This window comes from Excalfactoria chinensis, chromosome 3 (genome assembly GCF_039878825.1).
Source record: "Excalfactoria chinensis isolate bCotChi1 chromosome 3, bCotChi1.hap2, whole genome shotgun sequence".
NCBI lineage: Eukaryota > Metazoa > Chordata > Aves > Galliformes > Phasianidae > Excalfactoria > Excalfactoria chinensis.
Genome location: NC_092827.1, coordinates 27985924 through 28001936, shown reverse-complemented (window position 1 = coordinate 28001936; position 16013 = coordinate 27985924).

Genomic DNA, 16013 nt, shown 5'->3' with positions numbered 1-16013 from the left:
AAAGATGATTACGGTGAGAGCCAGGCAAGTCTTTTCTCACTGGTGACAGGTGACAGGATGAGGGGAGATGGCCTCAAGATGCACCAAGGTAAGTTTAGTTTGGACACTAAGAAACACTTCTTTATAGAAAGAGTTGTTGTCATGGTTTTGTGCTGTCAATATTCTACATCATGACATCATGTGCGGTATGAACTGTTTTGGTGGTATAAGAAAGTGTAACAGAGGGTATGTGGAAGTGTAACAGAGGGTATGTGGAAGTGTAACAGAGGAACAGAGGGTATGTGGAAGTGTAATAGAGGGTATGTGGAAGTGTAACAGAGGGTATGTGGAAGTGTAACAGAGAGTATGCGGAAGTGTGGAAGGTTCATGCTCCAGATCTGTGGAATGGCAGCATCCCGAGTACTCAGCTCTTGGAGGAAACTACATATCCCAGGGGACAACGCGGCCAGAGACGAATCACCAGAGGAGGAGGACACACATATAATCTTGCTCCCAGGCTGGAACGTCTCTCTTTTCGCCCTGTCTATCGCTTTGGAGCGCTCCATCCCTGACGTCTCGCTCTATCAGCAACGTTCCAGCCTGTCGCCTAGAGATTGCAGTAGGCCCCCGGTTCTCCGGGACTCTTTTTCTCTCTTTCTTTTTCTCTGCCTTGTTTGATATAGTAGTTGTAGTTATATTGTATCATATTGTGTCTCGTATTTAGTAAAATAAGTTCGTTCCTTAGATTGCTGCCGTTGTTTTTGTTCATTTCCCCCCTTCTAGGGGCAGCAGCCTCTATCACGGATAAATCTAGATAACCCGATTACAGTTGTGAAGCACTGGAATAAGCTCCCCAGAGAGGTGGTTGAGTCACCATCCCTGGATGTGTTTAAGAGCCGTTTGGACGTGGTGCTCAGGGATATGATTTAGCGGAAGGTTGTTAGAGTTAGGGTACTATGGTTAGGCTGCGGTTGGACTTGGTGATCTTTGAGGTCTTTTCCAACTTGAGTAATTCTATGATTCTATGATTCTATGAGCTAGATGGAAGGCCTTAATACCTCTGAAAGGAAATGAGCCCATGAACAGAGCTCATCAGTCTGAACATGCATTATGCCAGCAACTCATCCAGACACTTCCAAAGTTACAGTTTTTTTGAGTGCTCCGATACACTCTGACATGCCTGGGAGTTAAGGCTTCCAAGCATCTCTGGATGAATCTCTGAGTACCACATCAATTTCATCTCTTGTCATCTGGAGAACACATCTCAGTGAACAGCAAAGGCAGGAGGTCTGATATTTGGCTCACTGGGACCAGTTAATATGTTAAACAACTTTTATTGCTAGGCATTATTTAAAATGGGAAAGAAAAAAAATAACAGGCTCAGTCATCCAATATCCTATAAGGTAAACACACTTTTTCAAGAAAAGGGGGAAGACTTCAGAAGAGTTCAGGAGGGAAGAAGGAAATGCTATACTGCTAGTCTATAAACTCAGTTTATCTGCTCTACATAATGAATCATTGCTACCATCAATCGGCATGGAAACTCTTGAAATTAAGTAGATATGATTCATTGCAAGGCTTGAAGATAAGTTTTTTCTAGTACTTTTGATTTTCTATTGCCGTCTGCCTTCTCAGTAATTAGCCTTCTCTCAGTCTATTTCTCAGTCTGTAGACAGCTGAAGGGAGGGAGTGTTTTACAAGACAGCAAGCATAGAGCCAAGCACATTTTTAATACATCATAAGTATATTCATATTGCAGGAATTGGTGAGAGAATCTTCTTTACCCAAAGAAATATGGTTTGGAGCTCTATTTCTTTAGCTTAATCCATAGGGTCTTTCCTGAAATTTGATCCATATGATTCCTAGCAAGGATGGAAATATTTTGTTATGCAGGGATAGGCAACAAACTTGAGCTAGGAAATTTAATTAAACACTACCTCACTCATGCTCTTGGGAAAGCTGACTGTGACGTTGTTACAACAAAGCATCTAACATACATTTCATTGGTAATCTGATGAACAATAGGCAACCAGCGCTGCCTATTGATAAAAATGTTCTCATGTGCTGTAGAACTAAAGATGTTTTTAACTGTTTTATGAGTTTAGGACCATGGAACTAGAACTGATAAACACACAGCCAGACAAAAACAGCTGTTTCTCCTTGGGAGGTTTTAGGCTTGCCTTTTTTTTTTTTTCCAGGATTGCTTCAGAAGATCTTCAGAATCTCAGTATTGCCTCTCACCAGAATCCAAAGCTTCATTTGAAATTTGATGCCACCTCTTCCAGTCTTCTTGTGAGTCTGATGCAGTCTTTCATTTGATTTCTTTGAGGTTTTTGAGCACAATAAAAGATTTTGATTACCAAAGGTTATGATTTTGATTTCTTGATTAATAACTTTTCACTCAGGTCAGAAATTTAAAAGGATTTCTTGCAGATTTTTTTAGTTCTCAGTTAGAATTTCTGGTCTAAAGAAAATCAGCCCATAGGAACAGGCCAAAATTTAGGTATTCGCTTGGAGTTCCAGGTTTCTTGTGATGTAGGTCATAAAAAACAGCCTGACACATAACAGGTGTGTTCCAGACTCCATTCTGCTAATCAATTTATAATATTGTTATTCCACATCAAGAGCAATAGGCACAAACTTAATTGGACTCTCCTAAACAATGTCATGACAAAAACACCAAAAATAGTATTTTTTCCAATATTATCAAAAGCATTCAAAGAAATGCAAATGCCCCTCCCCGGCTTCCTATTTAGCCTCTGCTGTGTCGAAGACTAAATTATTCTTGGGTTTAAGGTAACTTCATTAAATGGGGTCAGGAAGATCATTTCAGGAAAATGACCACAACTCAGTGAATCTGGAATTTGTGAATCAAACCTGAATGTCAGCTTACTCAAATGTTCAAGCTTCTGCTGGTTAGACTTAGCACTTCTACAGTTTCAGTAATTCTTACCGTATTTTCCCTAACTTAGTAGTGAGTTACAGTTTTTAAGGATGAAATTATTGCCATAAATAGCTTATGCAATGTAAAGTATGTAATCACAGAATTGCAGAATTACAGAGTCTGGAAAAGATCTCTAAGATCATCTAGTCCAACCATCCACCTACTACCAACCTTGCCTACTAAACCATATCATTTAGTACAACATCTGCATGTTTCATGAACACCTCCAGGGATGATGACTCGATCAGCTTCCTGGGCAGCCTGTCCCAGTGTCTGACCACGCTTTCAGTGAAGTTCTTCATAATATCCAACCAGAACCTCCACTGGTACAACTTAAGGCCATTACCTCCTATTGCTAGTTACCTGGGAAAAGGGTCTGACCCCCCACCTCAGCACAACCTCCTTTTAGGTAGTTGTAGAGGGCAATAAGATTTTCCTCGAGCCTCCTCTTCTCCAGACTAAACAATCCTAGTTCCCTCAGACACTCCTCATAAGACTTGTGCTCCAGTTCCCTCACCAGCACTGTTGTTCTTTCTTGCTTATTTTCCTGTTGTTGGAAAATTCAGCCCCTGCAAACAAATGTTCATCTTCCTTTAGACCACTGAGTTTGTAATAAAACATGAAATGTTCATAAATAGCACCAAACGTTTATCAAAAATAGTATTTGCTAGTTCCAGATATTTGTACACATCATATCCCAGATACAGAGAAGTACACACAATCCTCTGAAGTACAGCCAGATGAACATATATCTCTTTCCACCCATACAAGAATGTGTGCTACTCTTTGCTCAGACCAAAATATTTCCTAGTAAGTTGGCTTACAGTGATTTTCCCAGTCCTCAAATGCTTTGTTTCCTAAGACCTTGCAATGGGGTCAGTCTCTTGGAGATGTAAAACTGTTGGCTTTATTATAGTACTCAGGAGCACACACACCTAAGCTGCAGGAGCCCTGTAGAACTAACTGAATCAAACTGCTTTATCATTTCTCCAAGCTCAAAAAGTCAAGTTTTAAAACATGGGAGAAACTGTAAAGTCTTGCTTTTCCAAATTTCAGGAGAGAAACTCAGAAACTTTAATGCAGTTCAGGTCTGAATCAAATTTTCCAAAATTACTAGGTCTGAAATCCTCTCTCTCCTCTCCACCTCCATCATTCTTCTGGGCTTCCACTGTTTCTGAATGCCTTCTGAATGGCAAGGCAGTGCCAGAATATAGTGGTCAGCCATTCTATTTATGAACATGGTATTTGCTGAACAGAACACAGAGCCAGAAATTTTGGGGTGCTTTCAATTTCTCTTATTTACCTTTTTCTTTGTTGTTTTTTTTCCCACTCATCAGTTATGCACTGAAGAGAGATGGAACTACGTTCTTCCGGAAAGCAACAGAACTAATCGTGGGAGTGTCTCATCTATTTAATTAAATTTTTCTTTTAAAAGGCAAGGCAATTACATCTGCAGGACTCTGACATTCAATTACAATAAAAACCTACTATTTTCCACAGAGAAAATTGAATGCAATGATGAAACTTCTCTTATGGGTAACATTTCTTTTTAACTCACAATAATGATATTTCCAGAGTAAGTATTTTGTTTCATGGAGAAGTAATAAAAACAAATGAAGACTTTTTCTTTTCAAAATTTATAACCAAGTGGCAATCTGTCACCCTCAGATTTGAAATTACATCAGAAGTTTCTAGATCACTCAAAGCACCAAAGTTCCTCTTCTGACACTAAAGGTTTTACACAAAGCGCTCCTTTAAATACCAATTGTGCTAAATACTGTAGCCCAATTTTAATACACAGATAAGTTAAATTTATAGCTGTTGATATCTTTTAGTTCTAGAGATTCAAAGAGAAGGTTAAAACTTCAGGCCCAGAGCATAGTATTCACCTGGGCTATGGCAGTTATACTCTGTGATAAGAGATTGATGTACCTGCTCCTTCTTGTTGTCTCACTGTTTTCTCATGCTCCTTCATCTCTCTGAATCTGTTCTGTTTCCTTTGATAAATTCTTTCTATAATTATATTTAAAAGAAATTTTTTTAAAGATCTTTGTGTTACTGAATGGCAAGTTCTTTAATTAATTAAGAGATTTAATTTATCTAATTTTGTATCAGGAACCTTCCCAAGACTCACTGAAATGCTTGAAGATCATTTGGAAGCTTGAAAGGAAACTTAGTACATTCCTGTGGCTTTGGGACTGTAAAAAGATGGTTTGGGAACCATCAGTGAAAACGGATTGTGCCCAAATGCCCATTTTCCCTGAACTAGTAGCATTTCCCAAGAAAGCTAAAAAAGTGGAATTTTCAATTTCAAATTATATGTGAACCTCTTCTTTGTGCATCTTACTCCAGAAGAAAGTGATGGTACACAAGGTTTATGTACCCTGCTGGAAGTAATAAAAGAATAAATAATTTAATGGCATAGTCATTTGATCTTTCTATCTCCTTTATTTTCTGTACTTAATTTCATTTATGGAAAGACTTGCACAAAAACTGACCACACTAATAAAAACAGATAAAACCCAATACAGCATGCGGAGGAGTAGAACTAAAGTTACACTGCTGTTTTTTTGGCAATAGGAGAAAGAGGATTAAAAAAAATGTTGTAACCTGGTTCTCAGACCTGCCAGGCTCTCTAGGCATTACCCAAGTTACACCAATACTGCATCTGCAGACTTTTTCATTTTGACTATTGGCAATGTTTTTTCCAGCCTGAGCCTACTGGTAAGCCATTAAAGTAAGTTAGGTTAAAGATAGCACTGAGCACATTTTCAAAGCAGCAGATCACTTACAGCTTGCTAGGTCTCTGGGATTTTCAGAAACCAAGAATGGAAATTCATTTCCACATCTTATTCTGAAATATTCAACATAAGTGCTTGAAGACGTTCTAACAAATGTGCAGCTGGCAACTGTGCATTGCATCCTTTGAGAAGGTGCCTCTGCCAAAAGGCACTGGTGGTCTTCAGGGAAGATTCCATGCCTGGCTTCACTGGTGCTCCATTCGCAACAAGGCATGCACCAATTTTTGCCAATGTTTAAACTAACATCTTCACCTATAAATGAAAAAATGTATATTTTTAAAAGGTTAATAACACAGCATTTGATATTTAAAATGGATGCAATTGTTTACCAGATGGAAAAACTAAAATGGCTCAAGGACAGTGGTTCTAATACTTGCTCTGGCTCAGCTTCTTTCATGGGCATCTGCACCCCAGAAGAATAGAAATACAAAAACATCTAATGAGTCTGCATACCTCATCAACATTCATTTGGAGATGCTGAGTTGATCCCCTGCCAAGAAAGATATATGACCTACATAATGGGGGATTTCACATCACCCGCAAAGATCTGGGAGAATTTCAGATTTAAAGTGTTTACTCATGCAGCTGAAAGCCATAGAACAGAAAATGACAAACTGCTATACTTCTATTCAAGGCATACAGAAGCAGATAAGCTGTTCTGGCAACTCTACCTACACTTATCACTGCTTCCACATAATCCTGCAGGTTTGGTTGGGTTGATTTCTACTCAACACAAGGGGTACCAGGTAAAGTCTCTGCGATTTTCTTGGTCATTAGGGACTAGCAGCTCTAGCAAACAGTGCTGCTGAACATCCACAATAGACCTCCTTCTGTAAATGCTAAAGAGATAATTGAAGAGTGGGAGCAGTGCCAAAGAATTTTCAAGAGCTAAATGTTTAAAGATGTGAGGACACTCCTGTAATATTTTCTTTCTCTTGAGTTGTCTGTGTGAAGGTAGTGAATATTCTCACCAAAAATACAGAACTGTTCAATTTGTTTCATTACCATTTTATCATCATTGAACTCCATCTTGCACTTGTGTGGACCTCCCAAGGAACAGTGGATGTTTCTGTTATCAGTAACAGTTTCTGTTTTCAGTCACTGGCAACAGCCACATCCAGCAGCCTGTCTCCTTGGACAGCAGAGTGAGTGGCCACCTCACTACCTGTCTTGGAGGCATTAAGGTCTGACACCCTACAGCCATCTGTTGCACAGTTGACCTCTTTAAGATTTGGTCTTCAATACAACATTCCCTGATGAAGCAGTTAGTTGATAAATACGAGCTACCCACAATGCTGTGGATCCCAGCACACCAGCAAATGTATTACTTGTAATAGATATTAAGTCAAATAAGGTACCTTTTTTCTTCCACTACACTCAGTGCCAAAGAACAGCAAAAACAGAGCTGCTCCTTAACAGAGTACAGTCCTCAAAGGATAAAACCCCTAAAAGGGCTCTGACTTTTGGGGTGTTGTATACCCTCTGAGTGCTGGACTCCCAAGGCCCTTGCATAGCCAGCCAACAGCAGTTAAAATACAGCAAAATTGCAAATACAGCAAGAAATACAGTAATAGGTGGCCTTGGGACCATGCCATCTTTATCTATAGATGTATTTTAAAGGTACTGGGTGTAGCTGTATTTCTGCCTAAGGCTACCTTCAGTACACAGTTGAACTCAAGTGATAAACAGTTATTTGTTCAACATCTGTTTGAATGAGAAAAAAGAGCTCTGGTTTCATGGGAACATGTAACTAGAAATCAAAAGTGTTCTGGTTATCTTGGCTATCTCAGTCTTTGTTTTCTCTGTTTGTTATTAAGTGCCCACTGTATATTCAGTATTATTGTTCTGGTTTTCTAGCCTCTGATTTTATCCTTGAGGAAGAAAATGGTGAAGAAATAGAAAAGTTCAACAGATATATGATATGAAAGAAAACTTAGCATGGTGCTGTAGCTCTGAATGAAAACACTGCAGGGGTAGCTTGTCCTGTAAAGCTGAATTTGCACACTGTACCCAGCCATGAGCAGCACAGTTGCAAAGACATTTTTCAGTCTTTTTTGTGACAGTGAGTAGCTGGGCTTTGAAACTTACAGAACCTCTGACATGAGTTGGCCTCACCCAAGGAACAGCCTTGGGAAATGTACCTGATACCTCCCTAGAAGCATTCAAGGCCAGGCTGGATGGAGCTTTGAGCAGCCTGGTCTAGAAGGAAGTGCCCCTGCCTATAGCAGGGGAGTTGAAACTACATGATCTTAAAGGTCTCTTTCAACACAGACCATTCTATGATTCTCTTATATAAGCTTGTGCAACTCTTACCTGTTGTTGGATGTCTGTTCATTTATTGGACTCAGGCACTTCTGAAAGACTCCTAAGTTCAGACCATTGCATCAACATCCCTCTGATCCTATACTTCCAAAAAAGGTATTTTTCAAGACTGACTGTATCATTCTTCAAATACTGTGAGCCCTTTTAAAAAGCAGAAGTGTGATGTCTCAGTGATTCCACTGCATTTTTAAGGACCATAATTGCCTTATGAAGGCAATTAGAAGCTAGATTTTCATTTACACTGCATAACACCACTGTAACTCCCATGATTTCAAAGTAGTTTTTCAGCGTTTATCTCAGTACCAGCAGAGAGAAAGCTGTACCTTGCACTTTTCCATTGTCTCTTATAAAAGCTGCCTCATTTTATGTCTTTGCAATAGATCTTATAGTTATCAGCTCATAACAAACACTACTGGAAAGGACATCAAGAGCCCATCTCCACCATGAAAGCAGACTCAGGTCATTATTCACAGGTGTTTGCCCAATTTACTCTTAAAGAGTGTTGTGTTGAAGAAGGCTGTCTTCCACATCAGCACGTCCCACAGTTTGTACTGTTAAGAAGATTCTCCCTAGAGTATAAGCTGTAACTTACTTTTTTACATTTGAATCATTTACTCCTAATCATGTCATTGTGTCTGCAAACAAATCAGTCAACATATCAAGAGTTCACAACATAGGTAGACACAGAAACATCCCATAGTCCTGCCTGCAAGGTCTCCAAGAAACTCCAATTCATTTAAACTCCCCATGTTCTAAACAGTCCTCATTGTCTGCCTTTGGGAATTCAGAAGCCAGACCACTGATTTCCTCTTGCAGACCTAAACAAAATAAGGCCATGGTTTTCCCAGTAGCTAAGAAGTGGAAGCTTCTCCTAAGATGTACTTTTGTTTATACACCAGAGTCTGTTGTTTGTCTTTTTCCACTGTATCTTGACATTGTTGACTGTTGCTGGCCTTGTTTATGCTAGCATGTCCTGTTTCTTGACATCCCTCACAGAGTAATCCACATTGCACGTACACTGCATGTGATGCAGAGAAAGAGACTTACATTCAGGCCAACTAAATGCATCTTGCATACACATAAGAATATGCTTTGCAACCTGAAAAAAAGGTCATATCAGCCAGCTTGAAGGATGGTCGTTGCTGCCACCAGCTCAGAGTCAGTACTGACCTACACAAGGATCTAGTCCCTCTTCCTGTCACCCCATGCCTGTGGCTGCACTGGCATCCCAGCTGCTTTGGTTTGGGGAGCACAAGGTGGCACTGGGCTTTGCAGCTCACATATCTTGTTTTCCATCATCTGTGGGGAAAAGAGCCAAGTAAAAACCTCCTGCAAATCAGACCTGCCCCACTGGACACCAGCTGAAAGCTGATAATCTGGGGGGAATTTGGGGTTTCCTATCATATTTGCAAGAGTTCTTATACTGGACTTTGCAATCATTTAGTTTCCTCATAATTCACGATCATGGTTTTCTTCCCTCTTATACACGATCATCATGTAATGTGAGAGCAATTTACAGCTCCAAACTTCCTTTCCTCCATCTAGATTGTAACTGCCTCCAGTCCAGCTCTCTTCATCTCTACACTAAGAGAAGGGATGCACTGCAGCTATTGCAAAGCCCCTGCTTTGCCTCACAGCCTTACTCTTTCAGGGATGCAAGAAATGGTACCCACTTTAGAACTGGGACTAACAGCAGCTGCTGTGTGTCATATTGCTGTTTATAAGGTGAACTTGCCCTACCTCAAGGCCCAAATAAAGTATCAAGCTGTTTGAATTTTAAGTCCACACTATGAGGGAGGTAGACATTAGAAGACTGCAGTGCCATGTGAGAAAGAGTAGGAAGGAGGAAGCAGGTGGAGGGAAGTGATTTGCATCAGATGAGGCAAGCAGTTCAAGAAGACAACCAAAATCAAGCTAACCATTTACATTTACAGTATTCTTGACCTCAGATCTTCAACAAATATATATTAAAAATGAATCCAGAGAAAATAATGAATTTTCTTAAGACTGAATGCTGTTTTTCAATGTTGCTAGGAAATTTAGACATCACTGATGCTGCTGAATGCAAAAAGAAAAGAAAAATGGACTGGGAGACTGATAAAAGATGAAGCAGAGGTAGCACAACATTACCCCAATCTTAATTATTGCAAAGGTAAAGAAACAGTCACTACAAGTGAAGAAAAATAGTCAAACTAGAGAACAGAGCATTGATGGGTAGATACCATTTGGCTTTGTTATCTGAATATTGCACTGTTAAAGGTCTCATGCTTCTTTAGTACTTTGAGACCATACACTGTGCTTCCCCATGAAGAATTCACACTTCTTTTTTGTTTGCATCTCTGGTATCCGAACATAAAAATCTTCAAGACCGTGGTTGGTTTCTTTATTGGAAACATAGTAGACAGGGAAGGATTTCTGAACAAAGTAGCATCTCATTTTAAATGAAGCAAGCAGAATATGAAATAGTGGCAAATTTATTCCTCACAAGTGTTCTAATATTATTTAATGCTAAATGTAAAATATGTTCATATTGTTATTATTCTAAGTGTAATTGAAATGTCGTTAAATCTAAGTAGGTATAAACAACAGCCCTAAGTTGCCTGTAGACATATGACCAAGGATAATGATGATGCACAGGAACAAGTTAATCATATTGAGTTCCACCTAACATTCAGCAAACTCGCTCACCTTTAAATGATGGCTGTGGTGATGTTCATTCCTGCAATCAAGCTGCAGATAATAAAAGAAGAATCATATGATACATACTCTTGAACTGAACTTAGAATACAATGTACAGAGAGATTGCTGGCTTAATTACTTGCCTACTGAGCTAGAATTGGCTGCTATCTTTTTTCTCCATATGAAACCACAGAACTTTCTCAGTACATCATTTCCACATGTGCGTGTTTTACTGTCCCTGTTCCTTGATCCAGCAATTTAAAATACATTCATATGTGAAATAAATAAATAAACAAGGAAATGTCTATCTTCTTACATAAAACATCATTCAGCATGGATCTCTCACCAATGTGAGCTAAAAGCATCCCCAGGGAAGTCCATAGAGAATCCCTGCTAGGGGCTGTTGTGAAACAGATCAACAGGCTCTTCTTTATATATATATATATATATATTTCCTTTTTATTATGGTGCAATTTCTCTTTCCTTGTTCCAGCCATATTAAAAACCTTTCTTTCCTAAGTGTCTATTTCTGGGCTGGTCTCAAGACACGAACATCTCACTAGTCTCAGACAGATGTGTACTACCACAGCGAAGAGAGCAGGTGCTGAGCTCTGAATTACCAGCTGCCCCTCCTCTGCAAGTGCTAGGAGGTATATTAAGGTTGTTCGTGGCTCAGTAAAACAAGAAGTCAACACTTCAATCCCACTTACGAGTACATCTGCCTGACAACTCCAGGACTCCTCATGTAGGAAAAGAGCATGTTCACACTGGTCTTTACACTTAAGGTTTCTCAGTCCAACTTGCTCTGGTTGCTTCTACATTTTATCTTGCAGGCTGCACCAAAGCCACCTTTCTAGGAACTTGCCTGAAGTTTTATTTAGGGGTCATACCAAAAAATTGAAAATATAAAGCTTTGATTTACACCCAAAGTTGATAGAAGATGTAGTCTTTTTTTGCTTATATGAAAGAAAGAGAGAGAAAGAAAGGGAGGAAGAAAAGGAGAAGGAAAGAGAGAGAAAGAACAATTACTGATAGAACTGAAAATTCAGTCTCCATATCAGTGACTCAGTATGGAGACCACACAAGCAGGTACCTCCAATCAGGCCTCAGAATCAGCTTCCAGGTATCTACCTTCCTGTAGATTTTAAACCCTCTGGAAACGTAACCATATATGGGTTTCTTCCAAAAATGAAATACACTGAATAGCACCACAATAAACTCAGGAAATTCCCCTTTTCTTACATGCTTTCTCAAACAATAAATCGGTTTTATTACATTCTCATTGACTGTAATAAAAGTGAGGAACTAGAAGATGCACTTCTAGGTGAACTAATCCCTTCACAAATCAGATAGGGGATTATGGCAGACAGTAGTGCATAAAAATACATAAAACTTGTAAGTTAAAACTACAATGCATGTAATCAGCTTGAAAGGAATAGGCTGCATGGATTTCATCAAAGACTTAAATTGAAGGCAAATGAAAAAAATAAAACAGGATTCCAAATGCAACCATACATAAAATACAAGACAAAAACTAAGTGTAAATTACTAGTGGGAATATAAACACAAAGGAAGATTTGTATCTAAATATGTTTGTTCTGTCCTACAACTGTTTATTCAAGTGCTTGCTAGGGCCTTATGGAAGCAGAGTGAGCTCTAGGTTTATGGACCCACACACAAATCACCTTGTCAGGGGCATGGAACTAAGCCCATGCCCCAGGCAGGATCCTGTGTAACAAGCTCCTGTGTGATCTCTCACGATGTCTCAGATAGGGCTTTGTTAGCCTCTCAGTGCACTAGGAGTGTTCCTAGCTGCTTTGCATCTCCATTATCAGGCTTAACATTCTCACAGTTATCCAGCTACAACAGTCAATTTTCACAATTTAGGTTTCCATTAGGTTTCTATAAACTATTTTCAGAAACTTAAGTGTTTGAGACCCTTTGATTCTTTTTATTAGTATCCATGCTAAATGCTCCCTGCTGCTATTTAAATCTCTCTACTACTTTTACCATTACTTGGATATTAAACACAGCTCACACACTTCTTTCCAGTAGCCTTCCTCTAATTTGAAAACTTTTCTCATATTAACTTCCACTGTCTCTTCTGCAGATTAAACAAAGGCTTCCTTTAACCCCTTCCTCTCATACCTTGTCTGTGAGTACCCTAACCATTCTGGCAGCCTTTCCTCTGCATTCCCCTGCTATTGATGAGCTGTGCCCAAGCAGGAGCAGCCTCTCTGGCTGCAGAAAGCATGGCCTTACAGACAACACTCCTGTTTATACCACCCAGTGTGTTTGCTTCTTGAGCAAGAACTTGGCAAAAGTTGTAAAAAATAAATAGTTTGGCCTATTTTCAGTGGATTGATCTCTTTGCATCCTGGCTCCTTTTCTGCTGAATATCTACCTTGTTAGTCATTCCCTCAGCCCAGATCGGCACAGCTGACTACCGTCTTTCCTGAGTACATAACTACATTTTTGCTTCTGATTTTCGACCATATCTGCATTTTGTCAAGGTCAACTTGAATGCTACTTTCTGGAGTGCTGGAAGTCTCTCTGAGGCTGTTGATGCATGCAAATGTAATAAGGTCTGCATGCTAGTTTTTCAAGTCAGACTCTGATAGGCTCCTCTTTAACTTGACTGAACGTGACTTGTCCTTCCAGGACTTTGAAGGACCTACCAGCCTGTGTAATTCTTTCTCTACTGCAACTATCAGGTTTTTTAAGCCCAGAAAAGCACGATAAACAGGTGCCAGATCCATCTAGGCATCCTTGCACAAGAAGAATGCGGGGATTGTTTTATAGAGGATATCAGCAGAAACGTTGAGCCCAGGAGAGAAACCAGTAGAGGAAGCTTCCAAAGAATAGTATGGAAATCTTGCTGCACAACAGTCTACCCTACACCAAATTTATTCATCTCTCACAGTTCAAAGCTACCTTAAACTCTGATGCATGAAGTTTCAACTTTTCCTTAACTGACCCTTTCTTCCTCTTTCAGGTATATCTCATCTCTCCCCACAACTTAAGCTTGATAGCTGAAACATTTCCACTTAGGAAACCATTCTCCTTAGGCTCACTCTGTAGCAGTAGTGCAAAATAAGTAAATAAATGAAGCTTCTTCCGGCTAGGTGCTCTGACTCACCCTTTTAAGAAGCCTGTCTACTACCATCAGTCTCTTAGGTAGCATAGAAAGATTCACCTCCTCAGCCTCTCAAGTATCACACTTGTGTTCCCCCTCATGACTATCTTCCGTTAATAGAATAACAGCAATACACAAGTGACAACAATTAAGTTGAAAATAAAAGGTATCAAAGGGAAAATGGAAAGAAGACAAAGCAAACAAACAAACAAAAAAGATAAAGATAATTCGTGGAGCAAGCAAAGCCTGCAAACAACACTCACTATTTCATAGCATTAGAAAATGCACATTCTCCATATTCAGCAGTCACTGTCTGCTGTTCTCATTGGCTGTTCTGCAATGGGGAGAAAGGAAGCAGAAAGGGAGCAAGCACAAATGGTAGGCATTTGGCACTGGGACTCTAGAAAAATACTGTAAAGACGAGTATTCTATTGAGTGTCAATGAATATATTTTTAGAAAGCAGAAAAACCATGACAGCATCTTCCACTGTGGGAAGTTCTCTTTTATTAAAGAAACATCAGCATGAGATATTAGTTAAGGGTAAGAACACACAACTAAAACACATGGTGATAAGGTCAGGCAGAGTATTTTTACTGCTGTATCATCTTCATACTGGGCAAAATTCATAAACCCACAAACCTGCAGCTCTTTAAGCAGTTACACACAAGGGAGGAAAAACCAAGAAGCAAGACTGAAACACTCCATATCTTTTATCATCTGCTGCCATCTGGAAATACATTGGTTTGGGGTTTTTGCTGCAAGATCTGGGGACTGCTGGGAATACTATAAAGTGAGCAAAAAAAAAGTGAACAAGCAAACAAACAAAAAAGATGGAACTGATTTTATTTCCAAAGCTAATACAGTAATTCTAATTCAGTGGATTTTTTTATCTTTATCACTGAGTTATTTTAAGTTCTATCAAAATAAATTATTATGTCCAAGGCTTTCTCGTTATTTCCCCATAGCAGGACGCTATTTGAACCACAACATATAGACACTTCTACAATAAACATGTGCAGACACACTAAAGGGCAGGCTCTAATTAAATCACAAGAGGCCTGCAATCTTTCAGGAAGGCAAGAAACAACACCAGATACACACAGGCCAGAGAAGGAGCAGAAGGCCTAGCAGTGCTCACACACACTGTCATATGAAAAATCACAGCAGAGGAGACGTTTACACGTGTACTGCCACTGGCTGAAGTTAATTCAAGTTCCTGCTTTCCAGGCAGCCTGTTCCACACCCCCACTACCCTCTGATGAAGAACCTTTCCATAACCCACACCTGACCCTCCCCTGATGAGGTTCCATGCCGTTCCCTTGGGTTCTGTTGGCCTCTTTTGGATGCTCTCTGACAGTCTGACAGCCTTCTCATACTGTGGTACCCAAACCTGCATATATTGCTAGAGATAAGGCTACACAGCTGCAGAGCAGAACAGAGCAACCCTTTCCCTCACATGGTGGCAACTCTGGGCCTGGTGCACCCCAGGGTGTTTCTGACTGCTCAGGCACACTGCTGACTCAGATTCAACTTGCAGTCAGACAGAAGCCCCATGTCCCTTTCTGCAGGGCTGCTCTTCAGCCTCTCATTGCCCAGTCTGAATGTAGAGCCAAGATTGCACTTCCTTCTGTTGAACTTTATGCAGTTGCTGATTGCCCAGCCCTCCAATTTGTCAAGATCTCTCTGCAAGGCCTCTCCAGCCTCCATGGATTCAGCAGCTCCTTCCAGTCTAGTCTCAGCCACTAACTCACTTACTGTATCTTTGAGTTCTGCATCTCAGTAGTGAATGAAAACATTAAAGAGAACTGGCATTTAAGTGGAGCCCTGGGGAATCCTACTAGTGACCAGCCACCAGCACAATGGTACCCCATTTACTATAATCTTCTGAGCCTGACTCCTCAGCCAATTGTTCAGCCATCACATTATATTTTGTTTTAGTGTACTAGTCGGCTAATCTTGTTATAAAAGAAAATTAAGTTTGTAGAACATGGCTTCCCCTCACAAACATGCATTGGCCGTGACTAATGACCACATTGTCTTTCAGAATAACCTTCAGAATAGTAACTCCCAGAATAATCTTCTCTGTAATTTTACCAGGCGTTGAACTCAGAATGCCAGGTCTGTAATTGCCAGGGTCTTCTTTCTTGTCCT